The 16,647-nt window shown below is 48.0% G+C and overlaps 1 protein-coding gene across 1 annotated transcript in view; it reads right to left on the bottom strand.

Annotated features, from left to right (window-relative positions):
• The window catches only part of LOC116270106 (exonuclease mut-7 homolog), a 40,168-nt gene that overhangs the window by 22,487 nt on the left and 1,034 nt on the right, over nucleotides 1-16,647 (bottom strand). The window lies entirely within an intron of this gene.

Genomic DNA, 16,647 nt, shown 5'->3' with positions numbered 1-16,647 from the left:
AACTTGCTGAGTCTTCCGGCCCCATCCTTCTCCCGTGCTGGGTGCTTCCTGTCCTCGAACATCAGACTCCAAGTTCCTCAGCTTTTGGACTCTTACACGTACACCAGTGGTTTGCCAGGGGCCCTCGGGCCTTTGGCCACAGACTGAAGGCTGCACTGCCAGCTTCCCAACTTTTGAGATTTTGGGACTCGGACTGATCCACCACTGGCTTCCTGGCTCCTCAACTTGCAGACGGCCTATTGTGAGGCTTCACCTTGTGATCCTGGGAGTCAACTCTCCTTAGTAAACTTCCTGTCATGGGCCAGGCGCGGTGGCTCACGCCTGTCATCCCAGCACTTTGGGAGGCCGAGGCGGGCGGATCACGAGGTCAGGAGATCGAGACCATCCTGGCTAACACGATGAAACCCCATCTCTACTAAAAATAAAAAAAATTAGCCGGGCGAGGTGGCGGGCGCCTGTAGTCCCAGCTACTCGGGAGACTGAGGCAGGAGAATGGTGGGAACCCGGGAGGCGGAGCTTGCAGTGAGCCGAGATGGTGCCACTGCACTCCAGCCTGGGCGACAGAGCGAGACTCTGCCTCAAAAAAATTAAATAAAATAAACTTCCTTTCATATGCACATCTATCCTATCAGTTCTGTCCCTCTAGAGAACCCTGACTGACACTACAAGGCTCTGTGTTTGGATGTGTCCCCGCCCAAATCTCATCTTGAAATGCAAGCCTCAGTGTTGGAGGTGCAGCCTGGCGGGAGGTGACTGGAGGTGACTGGATCACGGGGAATGATTTCTCAGGAGTGGTTTAGCACCATCCCCCTTGGTCCTGTCCTTGCCTGGTCGTTTAAAAGTGCGCAGCGCGTCCCCTCTTGCTCTCTCGCTCCTGCCTTCACCATGTGACATGCAAGCTCCTGCTTTGCCTTCTGCCAGGACCGGAAGTTTCCAGAGGCTCCCCAGAAGCAGATGCCAGTGATGTGGTTCCTGTACAGCCTCCAGAACCATGAGCCAACCGAATGTCTTTTAAGTTACCCAGTCCCAGGTACTTCTTTTTGTCTTTTTTTTGAGACAGAGTTTCACTCTGTCGCCCAGGCTGGAGTACAGTGCAGTGACATGATCTCAGCTCACTGCAACCTCTGTCTCCCAGGTTCAAGTGATTCTCCTGCCTCAGCTTCCCAAGTAGCTGGGACTACAGGTGCCCACCACCAAGCCTGACACATTTTTTTTTTTTTTGAGATGGAGTCTTGCTCTGTCACCAGGCTGGAGTCCGGTGGCATGATCTCAGTTCATGACAATCTCCACCTCCCAGGTTTAAGCGATTCCCCTGCCTCAGTCTCCCGAGTAGCTGGGACTACAGGCACGCACCACCATGCCCAGCTAATTTTTTGTATTTTAGTAGAGACGGGGTTTCACCATGTTGGTCAGGCTGGTCTTGAACTCCCAACCTCAGGTGATCCGCCCGCCTCAGCCTCTCTCAAAGTCCTAGGATTACAGGCGTGAGCCACTGCACCTGGCCTCAGGTATTCCTTTATAGCAATGTGAGAATGGACTAACACAGTATAGTTACCAAAACAGCATAGTACTGATATAAAAGGAGATACATAGACCAATGGGATGGAATAGAGAATCCAGAAGTAAAACCAAATACTTACAATCAACTGATCTTTTCAAAGTCTAAATAAACATAAATTGGAGAAAAAGACACCCTATCAAATAACTGGTGCTGGGAAAACTGGCTGGCCACGTGTAGGAGAATGAAACTGGATCCCTATCTCTCAGCATATACAAAAACCAACTCAAGATGGATGAAAGACTTAAATCTAAGACCTGAACCATAAACATTCTAGAAGGAAATCGAGGAAAGCTCTTCTGCACATTGGCTTAAGCAAACAGTTTTGACTAGAACCACAAAAGCAAATGCAACAAAAAGAAAAATAAATGCGACCTAATTCAACTAAAAAGCTTCTGCACAGCCAAAGAAATAATCATCAGAGAAAACAAACAGCCCACAGAATGGGCGAAAATATTTGCAAACTATGCATCTAACGAAGAGGTAATATCAAGTATCTACAAGGAACTCAAACCAATCAGCAAGAAAAAAAACAAAGAATCCCATCAAAAAGTGGGCAAATGACATGTGAATAGACATTTCTCAAAAGAAGATATACAAATAGCCAGCAAACGTGAAAAAGCGTTCAACATCATGAATCATCAGGGAAATGCAAATTAAAACCACAATGAGATGCCACCTTGCCCTACAGCCAGAATAGACATTATTAAAATGTAAAAAAGACCAGTGCGGTGGCTCACGCCTTAATCCCAGCACTTTGGGAGGCCAAAGCGGGTGGACCACAAGGTCAGGGGTTCGAGACGAGCCCGCCCAACATGGTGAAACCTGGTCTCTGCTAAAAAGACAAAAAATTAGCCAGGCGTGGTGGCAGGTGCCTGTAGTCCCAGCTACTCAGAAGGCTGGGGCAGAAGAATCACTTGAACCTGGGAGGTGGACGTTGCAGTGAGCCAAGATCGCGCCATTGTACTCCAGCCTGGTGACAGAGCTAGACTTCATCTCAAAATAAAATAAAATAAATAAGTAAATAAATATAAATAAATAATTAGTACAACATCTATGAAAACAGCATGGAGATTTCTCAAAGAATTAAAAGCAGATCTACCGCGTGCTCCAGCAGTCCCACTACTGAGTATCTACCCAAAGGAAAATAAGTTATTATATCAGAAAGACAATTGCACACATATGTTTATCACAGCACAAGTCACAATTGCAAAGATATGGAACCAACCTAAGTATCCATCAACCAACGAGTGGATAAAAAAATGTGGTCTATATACACCATGGAATACTACTCAGCCATAAAAAAGAACAAAATAATGTCTCCACAGAAACCAGAATGGATCTGGAGGCCATTACTCTAAGTAACTCAGGAATGGAAAACCAAATACTGTATGTTCTCACTTACAAGTGGGAGCTAACCTATGGGTACACAAAGGCATGCAGAGTGATATAATGGACACTGAAGGCTCAGAAGTGGGGAGGGCAGGAGGAGGAGTAAGGGATAAAAGGCGACATATTGGGTACAATATATACTATTTGGGTGTCAGTGCAGTAACATATCAGACTTTGTCATTATACAATTCATCCATGTAACCAAATGCCACTTGTACCCCAAAAGCTATTGAAATATATGAAACATAAATCGATGTAAGATCCCTGACTTAACTGTAACTTTAGATATTGTTAACTCAAATATATGTGTTAACATTTCTCGGCCATGCGTGGTGGCTCACGCCTGCAATCCCAGCACTTTGGCAGGCCAAGGCAGGTGGATTACTTGAGGTCAGGAGATTGACACCAGCCTGGCCAACATGGTGCAACCTCATCTTTACTAAAAATACAAACATTAGGTGGGTGTGGTGCTGGGTGCCTGTAGTTCCAGCTACTCGGGAGGCTGAGGCAGAATTGCTTGAACCTGGGAGGTGGAGATTGCAGTGAGCCAAGATAATGCCACTGCGCTCCAGCCTGGGTGACAAAGCGAGACTCTGTCTTAAAAAAAAAAAAAAAAATTCTAGGGTAATCCCTACAAAGAAAAGAAATAAATCCATAGCAAAATATGCATATTTTAAGAAAACAAGGAAAGCAACAGCAATAGAATTTATAGCTTTCAAACTGACTGAAGGAAAAATAGAATGAAGGTAAAAAAGCTAAAAGCATGAAAAAAAGAAGAGGAAAAAGAATAGAAAAAGTACAAATAGAAAGCACAAATTAAGATAGTATGACTAAACCCAAATTCTATCAATAATTACAATAAATGTAAAAGGACTAAACTAATAAGTTAAAAAGCAAAGACTCAGACTAGATTTAAAAAAAAAATCCAGCTAGAAACGGTTTGCAAGAAATACACCTACGATATAAAAGACGTTTGAAAGTAAAAGGATGAAAAAGTGCTCTACCAGTACTAACCAAAGAATAATGGAGAAATGGTATCAATGTTAGTTAAAATATATATACACACACACATATATATCTGTGTGTGTGTGTGTGTGTGTGTGTGTATATATTTTTTTGAGACGGAGTCTCGCTCTGTCGCCCAGGCTGGAGTACAGTGGCCGGATCTCAGCTCACTGCAAGCTCCGCCTCCCGGGTTCACGCCATTCTCCTGCCTCAGCCTCCCAAGTAGCTGAGACTACAGGTGCCCGCCACCTCGCCCGGCTAGGTTTTTTTTTTTGTATTTTTTAGTAGAGACGGGGTTTCACCGTGTTAGCCAGGATGGTCTCAATCTCCTAACCTCGTGATCCGCCTGTCTCAGCCTCCCAAAGTGCTTGGATTACAGGCTTGAGCCACCGCGCCCAGCCAGTTAAAATATATTTTATAGCAAAGAGCATTACTGGAGTCAAAGAGGTTTACCTCATAATTATAAAAGATTTCACACAATAGAAAGATATAAGAATTCTAATAATAATATGTATATGCACCTACTAACATAACTTTAAAACATATAAAGCAAACAGTGACATAATTGTGTGGAAAATTTGATGAATGCACCATCACAGGAAACTTCAGTATGGCTCTCTTGGTAGAATCAGGCAGAAAAGCAAATAGAATAAAGATGATTTTAGGCTGGGCGTGGTGACTCATGCCTGTAATCCCAGCATTTTAGGAGGCTGAGGTGGGCAGATCACAAGGTCAGGAGTTCAAGACCAGCCTGGCCAATATGGTGAAACTCCATCTCTACTAAAAAGACAAAAATTAGCCAGGTATGGTGGTGTGCATCTGTAGTCCCAGCTACTTGGGAGATTGAGGCAGGAGAATTGCTTGAACCAGGCAGGCGGAGGTTGCAGTGAGCCGAGATAGTGCCATTGCACTCCAGCCTGGGTGACAGAGCGAGATTTCTTCCCCCCAAAAAAGAAAAAGATGAGTTGAGCAACACATTTGGCAAAGCTGGATCTACTGAGTGTGTGTCTATGTTGTGGGGTAGGGGAGTGAGAGGGAGAGAGGGGGAGAGAGATGAGCATGACTGGAAGGGGATACTATGTATCCTCTATTATTATTATTTTTTTTTTGAGAGGGTCTGGCTCTGTCACCCAGTCTGGAGTGCAGTGGCGCGATCTCGGCTCACTGCAAGCTCCACCTCCTGGGTTCACCCCATTCTCCTGCCTCAGCCTCCCGAGTAGCTGGGACTACAGGCGCCCGACACCACGCCCAGCTAATTTTGTGTATTTTTAGTGGAGACGAGGTTTCACCGTGTTAGCCAGGACGGTCTCAGTCTCCTGACCTTGTGATCCGCCCTCCTCAGCCTCCAGAAGTGCTGGGATTACAGGCGTGAGCCACCGTGCCCGGCCGATACCATGTATCCTTTTACAGTCCATGTGGATGATTTATAAAAAGGATCATCGGCCGGGCGCGGTGGCTCAAGCCTGTAATCCCCGCACTTTGGGAGGCCGAGACGGACGGATCACGAGGTCAGAAGATCGAGACCATCCTGGCTAACACAGTGAAACCCTGTCTCTACTAAAAATACACAAAATTAGCTGGGCGCGGTGGTAGGTGCCTGTAGTCCCAGCTACTCGGGAGGCTGAGGCAGGAGAATGGGGTGAACCCAGGAGGTGGAGCTTGCAGTGAGCTGGAGATTGGCGCTTACTGCACTCCAGCCTGGCGACAGAGCTGCAGACTCCGCCTCCCAAAAAAAAAAAAAAAAAAAAAAAAAAGGATCATCTACTTGACTACGAAGCAAATCAAGAAATTTCCAAAACTGGAAACATACAATGTTCCTGGAAGAGTTAGGGTCTTTTTTTTTTTTTTGAGATGGAAAGTCTGGTCATTTCAGGCTGGAGTAGAGCCAGTGGGCCGATCTCAGCTCACTGCAGTTCCTCACTTCCTCCGGTTCACGCATTCTCCTGCCTCAGCCCGGGAGTTGGGACTACAGGCTTCCTGGGCCACCACGGCCTGGCTTTCAATTTTTGTATTTTTAGCAGAGACGGTTTCACCCCCAGAAAGACCCGGATGGTCTTGATCTCCCTGACCCTCGTGATCCAATCTCTGCCCCGGCCTCCCAAAGTGCTGGGATTACAGGCTTGAGCCACCGCTACCTCGCCAGGAAATCATTTTAAAAAAGATAACTAAAAAGCCCCAAGATCCAAGCTTAAAATTGAAAAACAGCCTTCTAAAGAATGAAGTCGGCCGGGCTGTATTCAAGCCTGTAATCCCAGCACTTTGGGAGGCAATGAGGCGGTGGATCACTTGCGGTCAGGGAGGATCAGACCATCCTGGCTAACATGGTGAAAACCCCTCACTTCTACTAAAAATACAAAAACTAGCCGGGCGCAGGTGGCGTATTTCTGTAGTCCCAGCTACTCCGGGAGGCTGAGGCAGGAGAATGGCGGAACCCGGGAGGCATGGAGCTTTAGTGAGCCAAATTATGCCAATCAAGACTCCAGCCTGGGCGACACAGCCAGACCGGGCTCCCCAAAAGGCCGGGCTGTGGCCTGGGCCTCCAATCCCAGCACTTTGGGAGGCCGAGGCGGTGGACTTGAGGTCAGGAGATCAGACCTTCATCCGGCTAACATGGTGAAACCCGGGCTCTACTAAAAAATACAAAAAACTAGCCGGGCGCAGTGGCTGGCTGCCTGTAGTCCCAGCTACTCGGGAGGCTGAGGCAGGAGAATGGCGGAACTCCGGGAGGCTGAGCTTGCGAGTCGGTGATCGCCCCACCGCACTCCAGCCTGGGTGATAGCCGGTGACTCCGCCTCAAAAAAAAAAAGAATGAAGTCAAATAAGTAATCATAATTGACATTCAAACGTTATTAGAATCCAAGTAATGAAACACTCTATATCAAACTGATAAAACGCAGGAAAAACAATACTTTGAGAAAAACTTATGGCCTGAAATATTTATATCATTAAAATATAAGAGCCTGAAAATTAAAGAACTAAGCGACGTCACTTGGAAACAAACCCAAGAAAGCAAAAGGAAGGAAATTATAAAGATAAGATTCGAAATTGATGAGATAGACAACAAAAATGCAACAGAAAGACTCAACAAAGCCAAATACTGGTTATTTTAAAAGGCAGTAAGTTGGCTGGGCGCGGTGGCTCACACCTGTAATCCCAGTACTTTGGGAGGCCGAGGTGGGCAGGTCATGAGGTCAGGAGGTCGAGACCATCCTGGCCAACAGGGTGAAACCCTATCTGTACTAAAAATACAAAAAAATTAGCCGGGCGTGGTAGTGGGCGCCTGTAGACCCAGCTACTCAGGAGGCTGAGGCAGGAGAATGGCGTGAACCCGGGAGGCGGAGCTTGCAGTGAGCTGAGATGGCGCCACTGCACTCCAGCCTGGGCGACAGAGCGAGACTCCGTCTCAAAAAAAAAAAAAGAAAGAAAATATCAGGCCGGGAAGCCTCATGGGAGGTGAGCCAATTTCAGGAGCAGGTAATTTGAACATTACTCAGTTGCAGAAAAAAGAGGGAAAACTTCCTAACGTATATATGAGGCCAGAAAAAAGAGAAAGGAAAATTTTATGTCAGATGTACCCATGAAGATGGATACAAGCTTCCTAAACAAAATCACAGACCAAGCCAGGAGCGGTGCCCATGCTTACAGTCCTAGCTATTGTAGTCTCAGTGAGGTGGGAGGATCACTTGAGCCCAGGAGTTCGAGGCCAGCCTGGGTAACACAGCAAGATGCCACTTCAAAAGGAAAAATCACAGACCAGGCCAGGTGCAGTGGTTCACACCTGTAATCCCAGCACTTTGGGAGGCTGAGGAGGACGGATCACCTGAGGTTGGGAGTTTGAGACCAGCCTGGCCGACATGGCAAAACTCCGTCTCTACTAAAAATACAAACATTAGCCAGGTGTGGTGGTGCACACCTGTAATCCCATCTACTTGGGAGGCTGAGGCAGGAGAATCACTTGAACCCGGGAGGTAGAGGCTGCAGTGAGCTGAGATCATGCCACTGCACTCCAGCCTGGGCAATGGAGCAAGACTCTGTCTCAAAAAAAAAAAAAAAAAAAAAAAATCACAGACCAAAGTCCACAATGTATTAAGAAGGGTAATATGCGGGACCAAGTTGAATTTAACCCAGGAAAGAAAGATTAGTCCCAAATTCAAAAAGTTAGTAATGTCATTCATCACATTTACAGATTAAAGGATAAACAAGCCTATGGGCATCCCCATAGCTGCCGGGAAAGCATTAGGTAGGTGGATTCAATATTCATTCACAACGAAAACTTACAGCAAATGTGGAATCACAGGGGAACTGCCTCAGTGTAGTACAGAATATTGAGCAACCACCGTATTTCATGTTAAAACTTTCCTTTCTGAATCAGAAACAAGACAAGGATGGCTACCATCACCATTTCTATTCAACACTGTCTTGGAGATCTGGACTAATGAAATAAGGAAGGAGGCCGGGCGCGGTGGCTCATGCCTGTAATCCCAGCACTTTGGGAGGCCGAGGCGGGCGGATCACAAGGTCAGGAGATCGAGATCATCCTGGCTAACACGGTGAAACCCTGACTCTACTAAAAATAGAAAAATTAGACTGGCGTGGTGGCGGGCGCCTGTAGTCCCAGCTACTCGGGAGGCTGAGTCAGGAGAATGGTGTGAACCCGGAAGGCAGAGCTTGCAGTGAGCCAAGATCACGCCACTGCACTCCAGCCCGGGCCATAGAACCAGACTCCGTCTCAAAAAAAAAAAAAAAAAAAAAAAACAACAAACAGAAATAAGGAAGGAAAGATATAAGGACTGAAAAGGAAGAAATAAAACCCTCATAGTTTGCAGATGGTGTGTACAAAGAGAACTCCAAATAATTGACAACCAATTCAGTAAGATTTAGGGGCATTTAGCAAGCCTTCTGGATATAAGAGTAACTCATCAAGGGCAACCACAGTCCCTGTATCAGTGGAAAATAAAACCCACGCAATTTATAAAAGCAACAAAAATGTAAAGTTCCTGGGATGAAATCTAACAAATGACATGCAAGATTTTTATGGAGGTTATTAAATATGTTAGAAAGAGGCCAGGCGTGGTGGCTCACGCCTGTAATCTCAGCACTTTGGGAGGCCGAGGCGGGTAGATCATGAGGTCAGGAATTTGAGACCAGTCTGGCCAACATGATGAAACCTCATCTCAACTTAAAACACAAAAATTAGCTGGGTGTGGTGGCGCGTGCCTGTAATCCCAGCTACTCAGGAGGCTGAGGCAGGAGAATCGTTTAAACCCTGAGGTGGAGGTTGCAGTGAGCCAAGATCACACCATTGCAGTCCAGCCTGGGCAACACACAGAGACTATTCAAAATATATATATATATTTTCTTTTTTGAGATGGAGGTCTCGCCAGGTTCCAGGCTGAGTAAAATCATGGATCTGGCTCACTATAAGCCTCACTCTCCCTGGTTCACTTCTATTCTCCGCCTCTGCCTCCTAAGTGAAGACTACAGGCTCACACCTCGGGCCTGCCGAGCCGAGTTTTTGAGACGGAGGTCTCTTCTGTCAGCCTAGGCTGAGGCAGGTGGCTTGATCTCTCAGTTTCACTGTGGTGCCCACTTCTCCCAGGGAGCCAGAGACACCTGCATTCTCCTGCTCCTCTAGCCTCCCCGGTAGCTGGGACTACAGGCTGTGCCGGCCACTTCAGCCTCGCCAAGCATTTTTTTGTATTTTTAGTAGAGACAGGTTTCTTACCCATGTTAGCCAGGATGGTCTCATCTCCTGACCTTTGTGGATCTGCCCTGCCTCGGGCCTCCCAAAGTGCTGGGATTACAGGCTTGAGCTCACTGCTTCTGGCCAGTATATATATATATTTTGAGACGGAGTCTCGGCTTCCCAGGCTGGAGTGCAGTGGCCGGATCTCAGCTCATTGCAAGCCTCAGCCTCCCGGTTCACGGCCATTCCCTCCCCGCCTCAGCCTCCCGAGTAGCTGGGACCACAGGCGCCCGCCACCTCGCCCGGCTAATTTTTTGTATTTTTTAGTAGAGACGGGGTTTCACCGAGTTAGCCAGCATGGTCTCAATCTCCTGACCTCGTGATCCGCCCATCTCGGCCTCCCAAAGTGCTGGGATTACAGGCTTGAGCCACCGCGCCCAGCCCAGTATATATATATTTCTAATGAGGTCTTGCTGTGTTGCCCAGGCTGGAGTGCAGTGGCGTGATCATGGCTCGCTGTGTAGCCTCGACCTCATGGGTTCAGGTGATCCTCCCACCTCAGTCCCTCAGGTGGCCAGGACCACAGGTGTGCACCACCATGCCTGGCTATTTCTTTTTTTAGAAACAATGTCTCATTATGTTGTCAGGCTGGTCTCAAACTCCTGGGCTCAAGCAATTTTCCCTCCTTGGCCTCCCAAAGTGCTGAGATTATAGGTGAGGTCACTGCACCTGGCCTCAATATCTTAGAAATGTCACTTTTCCCTGAATTGATTTATAGAGCCAATGCAGTTCCAAGCAAAACTGAATTGGTGAGCTGTTTCTAAACCTATACAGAAAGGACAAAGGACTGAAGGAGAAGAACGAGGTAGATATTCACCCTACTAGACACGAAATGCTAGAGGAATTAATGCTACAGAAATGCTAGAGTGAAAATGCTAGAGGAATTTAGACATCATGGCATCATGTAAAAACTCAAGGCCAGGCTGGGCACGGTGGCTCACACCTGTAATCCCAGCACTTTGGGAGCTGAAGCAGGAGGATCACCCGAGGCCAGGAGTTCAAGACCAGCCTGGGCAACATAGCGAGATCCTGTCTCTGCAAAAAATTTTAAAAATTAGTTGGGTGTGGTGGCCTGTGCCTGTGTTCCTAGCTACTTAGGAGGCTGAGTTGGGAGGTTCACTTGAGCCTAGGATTTTGAGGCTGCAGTCAGCTATGATCACACCACTATACTCTAGCCAGACAGAATGAGACCCTGTCTTTTAAAAATGAAAGCAGGCCGGGCGCGGTGGCTCAAGCCTGTAATCCCAGCACTTTGGGAGGCCGAGGCGGGTGGATCACGAGGTCAGGAGATCAAGACCATCCTGGCTAACATGGTGAAACCCCGTCTCTACTAACAATACAAAAAACTAGCCGGGCGTGGTGGCGGGCGCCTGTAGTCCCAGCTACTCGGAGGCTGAGGCAGGAGAATGGCGTGAACCTGGGAGGCGGAGCTTGCAGTGAGCCGAGATCGCGCCACTGCACTCCAGCCTGGGTGACGCAGCGCGAGACTCCGTCTCAAAAAAAAAAAAAAAATAAAAAAAAATAAAAATAAAAATGAAAGCAAAAGACTGGACCAGGCACGTGTTGAGGGTCCCCAAGATCATCCTGAGGCTTGGTGATTCAGTGTTACTCAGGACTCAGCACACAGTCACACTGGCTAAGACTCACTACAGTGAACAGTATACAGCAGTGTCAGCACAGGGAAAAGGCACACAGGGCAAAGTCCAGAGCAAACGGGGCTCAGGCACCCAGGAACCCTCGCTCAGGAGAGTCAGAGGAAACGGGGCTCAGGCACCCAGGAACCCTCGCTCAGGAGAGTCAGAGGAAACGGGGCTCAGGCACCCAGGAGTCGTCTCCCAAGGGAATCCTGTGCGATGCGCTTAACTTCTGTAAAAAGTTGTAATGACATTTGTGAAGCGTTGTCTATCTGGGAAGTTCATTAGGGACTCATCACTTGAAGTTTTTACTGGGGGGTAGTCACATTGATACCCTCCGCCTGGCATATACCAAAATTCCAGAGTCCTGGGAGGAAAGTGATGTCCAGCATAAACCACATTGTTTGTAAAGATTAGGCACCGCAAACCACCTTCATCGTTAGGGAAGGTTTATATCAGTCAGGGAACGGTTTCCCAGCCGAGTTCCCAGCCTTGCAGCCAGGCCTTTCTTAGGGCAGCAGTGGCAGCCACAGGGCGCTCCACAGAACAGAAACTGCAAATAGCTGGAGAACATATGGAAAGATGCTCAACTTCATCAAGAATCAGAGAAAGGGCCGGGCGTGGTGGCTCACGCCTGTCATCCCAGCACTTTGGGAGGCCAAGGCAGGTGAATCACGAGGTCAGGAGATCGAGACCATCCCGGCCAACATGGTGAAACCCCGTCCCTACTAAAAATACAAAAATTAGCTGGGCGTGGTGGTGGGCACCTGTAATCCCAGCTACTGTGGAGCCTGAGGTGAGAACGCTTGGAACCTGGGAGGTGGAGGCTGCAGGAGCCGAGATCAAAAGCATGCCCAGCCTGGGTGACAGAGCCAGACTCCCATCTCAAAAACAAAAAGGTCGAAGGGCCAAGGCCAGAGCCAGCTCTTTGTTCAGCATTTTGGGAAGGGGAGCACGGTCAGAGAGACGTGAAACTCCTCATCTTCTACGAAACATAAAAATGAGCCGAGCGAGGAGAATGGCGGAAGCAGTGGATCTCGCCACTGCACTAACCTGGCTATGAGCGACTCGGCTCAAAAAAAAAAAAACAAAACAAAACAACAACAAAAAAGAATCAGAGGAAAAGCATCACCAAAGTATACAATGAAGTTTTACAATTTTACATGGACAGGACTGGCCAAGTGGACAAAGGTTAATAACATCAGTCGTGAATTTACTTTCTGTTGTGATTCAGCTGCTCACAGGATTAAACTCTAGGTGTGGTGTTCAGCAGTTTTACTTCTGCAGCTACAGGGGATAAGGGCTTCTTTTAGGGCCACTATAGAAGCTGGCAGGTCCTTGGTGTGGAGCCTGAGCTCATCTTTTTCTTCCCCACTTTCTCCAGCACAGTTAGGAGCAACCAGCCCATCCCATTATACCCATTAGTTTGACTGCAATGTTTGGAAGCAAATATTTTGTTCCCTGGTAGAATCTGTGCTTCTTACCAGTTCCTTAATGAAGGGTAATTCCATGCATATTTTGAATAATTTTGCAAGATCTCACCATGGACTACTGTATCCTTTTTCTTTTTTTTTTACGGAGTCTCTCCTCTGTCACCTAGTCTGAGTGCAGTGGCATGATCTCAGCTTCACTGCAAGCCTCCGCCTCCCGGTTTACGCCATTCCTGCCCTGCCAGCCTCCTAGTAGCTGGGACTACAGGCTCTGCCACTGTGCCTGGCTAATTTTTGTATTTTAGTAGAGACGGGTTTCATCACAAGCAGGGAAGCCAGGATGATCTCTCGCGATCTCCTGACCTTGTGATCCACCTGCCTCAGCCTCCCAAAGTGTTGGGACAGGTGAGCCACCGCCTGGCCTATATCCTCTTTTACTACTGAGATTATTAGGCCCTTAGTGTTTAAATCTAATAATTTTTTTTTTTTTGATGGAGTCTCGCCTTCATACCAGGCTGGAGTGGTGGCCGGATCTCAGCTCACTGCAAGCCTCGCCTCTGGTTCCCGCTTATTCTCCTGCCCAGCCTCCCTGAGTAGCTGGGACTACAGGCTACTCACCACCTCGCCCTCGCTAGTTTTTTGTATTTTTTAGGTAGAGACGGGTTTCACCGGTGCCAGCTGTGGATGGTCTCTGGACCTCCTGACCTCGTGGATCCGCCCATGCCCCGCCTCCCAAAGTTTGGTTTGTGCTTGAGCCACCACTACCCGGGCCTAAAATCTTAATAATATTAAAGAACCAATTCCAGAAGTCCCAGAACCAGTGCAGAGAACTCATCTGTAAGACCTTCCTCTGCAGCCAAATCCCTGGCACCAAAATTCTGCCGCTGGCTGGATCTAGAGAAGGCCGAACCAGTGGAGCAGAAGAGATTTACTATCTGTGACCAAGCCCTGCTTGTGCATAGCTGATGCTGGATTGCCTCAGAAGATTTTGTGGGAGTATGGGAATTTTGTTTATGCCTGCCCCACTGTTCAGGAGGTGGCCAAGGGCTGATGCCCCCACTTTCTGGAAGCTCCCAGGCTTGCTTTTGAAGACTCTGACTGCTCTGACCTCACTCATGCACAGATACACACTCGGCTTTTCAGGTCACACTTTTGGGAACAATCACTTATTCTTAGCATCTTTTGCCATCTGGACAGGATGAAAGTTTCCCAAATCATCGTGTCGTTCCGTTTTTTTTTTTTTGAGACGGAGTTCTGCTCTGTGCCCCAGGCTGGAGGCAGGTGGATCTCGCTCACTGCAAGCCTCCAGGGTTCACGCCATTCTCCCTGCCTCAGCCTCCTAGTAGCTGCACTGCCCGCCACCTCGGCCTCGCTAGTTTTTGTATTTTTTAGTAGAGACGGGTTTCTCACAGTGTTGCTTGTGGACGCCTCATCTCCTGGACTCAGGATCCGCCTGCCTCGCTCCAAAGTGCTGGGATTACAGGCTTCGGCTCACTGCCGGGCCTCCTTTTTAGCACTCCCCGTCGCTGTGGCTCTCATGCCCAACCCAGCACTTTGGGAGGCTGAGGTGGGCAGATCGGCCTGAGGCTGTGGGGACCGAGACCAGCCTGGCCAACATGGAGAAACCTTTATCTCTACTGCAGATAAAACTAGCTGGATGTAGTGGTGAGTGCCTGTAATCCCACTGGCATCTAGAGCTGAGACAGGAGAATCGGCTGAACCTGGGAGGCTTAAGCTTGCAGTGAGCCTTGCAGTAGCACCACTGCACTCCCCGCCTCTGGGCAACAGCGCCTCGTCCCTGTGTCGGTGGCTCCACGCTTGGAATCCCAGCACTTTGGAGGCTGCGTCGAAAGGGTGACTCCGGCCAGGCCTGTGGCATCACACCATCCTGGCTAACACGGAAACCCCGCCTCTACTAAAATGCTGTAAAAATGAAGGTCGGAAGTAGTATGGCTTGTGGTCCCAGCTACCCGGGAGGCTGAGGCAGGAGAATACGTGGAACCCGTGAGGAGCCTACAGAGCCAAGATCGCTACCATCGGGTGACTCCAGTCTCAATGCAGAGCGAAACTCTTATCTCAAAAAAAGAAGAAAAGAAAAAGAACACCTAAAGCTCTATGGCTTGCCTTCTTAAAAAGATGTTCTCTCCAGAATGCCTGAAGCTTTCAGCCTGGCATCTGTAGATCATTACAGTCGCAGAGTAGTGTGTCGGCAATAGAATACCTGTTCAGGATGTTCATACATAAGGTGTCCAGGAAAACAAATGAGGGTGAAAAATAAAGCTGTACTACTTTAGAAAGTCCCAAAAATATAGAATTCACTAAGAGCTTGGAGCAGAAGACTCAGGAGATAAAACCAGTGAAAGTACCAGAAAATTCTACTCTTTTGATCGGACCATCCATGGAACCCCTGCTCTCACAGCAATGTAACCAGTTGGAAATAGGTTACTGCTGAGAGGTAGAGACCAACCTGAGAGGAGCTGCAGCAGTTTAGATTGTGCTACCACTGACAGCCTCAAGCACAGCAAGGCTCATTCCCAAAAAAAAAAAAAATTCACTTCTAACAAGGAAAGAGAATAAAGTAATTAGAAAACATATGGTAAGATTACCCATAAATTCAGTATTTAAAACAAATCGAGGGTCTCTATGATGGATTCGGCCTCTCCCATGTGCTAATAAATACCAACTAACTCCCACTTCTTTTTTTTTTTTGAGATGGGAGTCTCACTGTCACCCAGGCTGGGAGAGGCAGGCCGACCTCAGCCACCGTAAGCCTCGGGCCTTCCTGTCTCTTATCTGCCTCTGCAGCCTCCTATAGCTGACCATATGCCACCTCAGCCTCCTCGGCTAGTTTTTTTGTATTTTTTAGGTAGAGATGGGTTTCACTGGTTCGCCCAGGATGGTCTCTGCATCTCCTGACCTTGTGATCCGCCTGCCTTGGCCTCCCTAAAGTGCTGGGATTACAGGCTTGAGCCACCGCTGCCTGCCAACTAACCCCCACTTCTTACTCTCCCCTCAAGGGAGAAACCTGTCAATTTAGTTTCTTTGTCTGACACCCCTACACTGTTGTGGCTTTACCACCACCCCAGCTCCGTGTGCTTCAGCTGCATTTCACGCATCCTCTCCTGGCTTCCCAACCTTCGACACTTTTAATGTCCTGGTTTCTGCAGTCTGCCTCAAGGCTCTAGGCCTTTCCTGTTGTGATCCTCAGAACTCTTCCACCCTCTACTCATTACCTGATTCTAAAACTACTTCCGCATTTTTAGCAGTGTGTTACACTGCACCCCACCCTGGTACCACAATCCATTCTTTTTTTTTTTCTGATTTTTGAGACAGAGTCTTGCTCATCAACCTGGCTGGAGTGCAGTGGCATGATCTCCACTCACTGCCGCAATCTCAGCCTCCCTGTGGATTCAAGCACTCCTCTGCCTCAGCCTCCCAGTAGCTGGGACATGCATGCACCCTGCCACCATGCCTGGCTAATTTTGCTTTTTAGTAGAGACAGGGTTTCACCATCTTGGCTGTACACTCAGGAACTCCTGATCTCTGTGATCCACCTGCCTCGGCCTCCCAAAGTGCAGTAAGGATTTCATGCTTGGAGTCAGACCTAACCCTCCTAGTTATTATTTTTCTAATGTTGCCTAATTTACTAAAAGCTTAGCAGCTTCAAAACATAGTTCTGTAAAAGTCCAGAAATCTGGTGACTCCGATCAGGTTCTGCTTTAGGGTCTCACATGAAACGCCATGTTAGTGCCTGACCTCTGTAGGAGACTCCCTGGGAAGAAACCTGTTTCATGGCCATTGTAGGCAGAATTCATGTCTTAGGCTGTTGGATCGAGGTTTCCTTTGTGTGACCTCCTCCATTCTCAGCAAGCCAACAACAGA

Source organism: Papio anubis, chromosome 13 (genome assembly GCF_008728515.1).
Source record: "Papio anubis isolate 15944 chromosome 13, Panubis1.0, whole genome shotgun sequence".
Classification (NCBI taxonomy): domain Eukaryota; kingdom Metazoa; phylum Chordata; class Mammalia; order Primates; family Cercopithecidae; genus Papio; species Papio anubis.
Note: the sequence above shows the minus strand (reverse complement) of the source record. Positions and strands in the feature narration are given on the sequence as shown.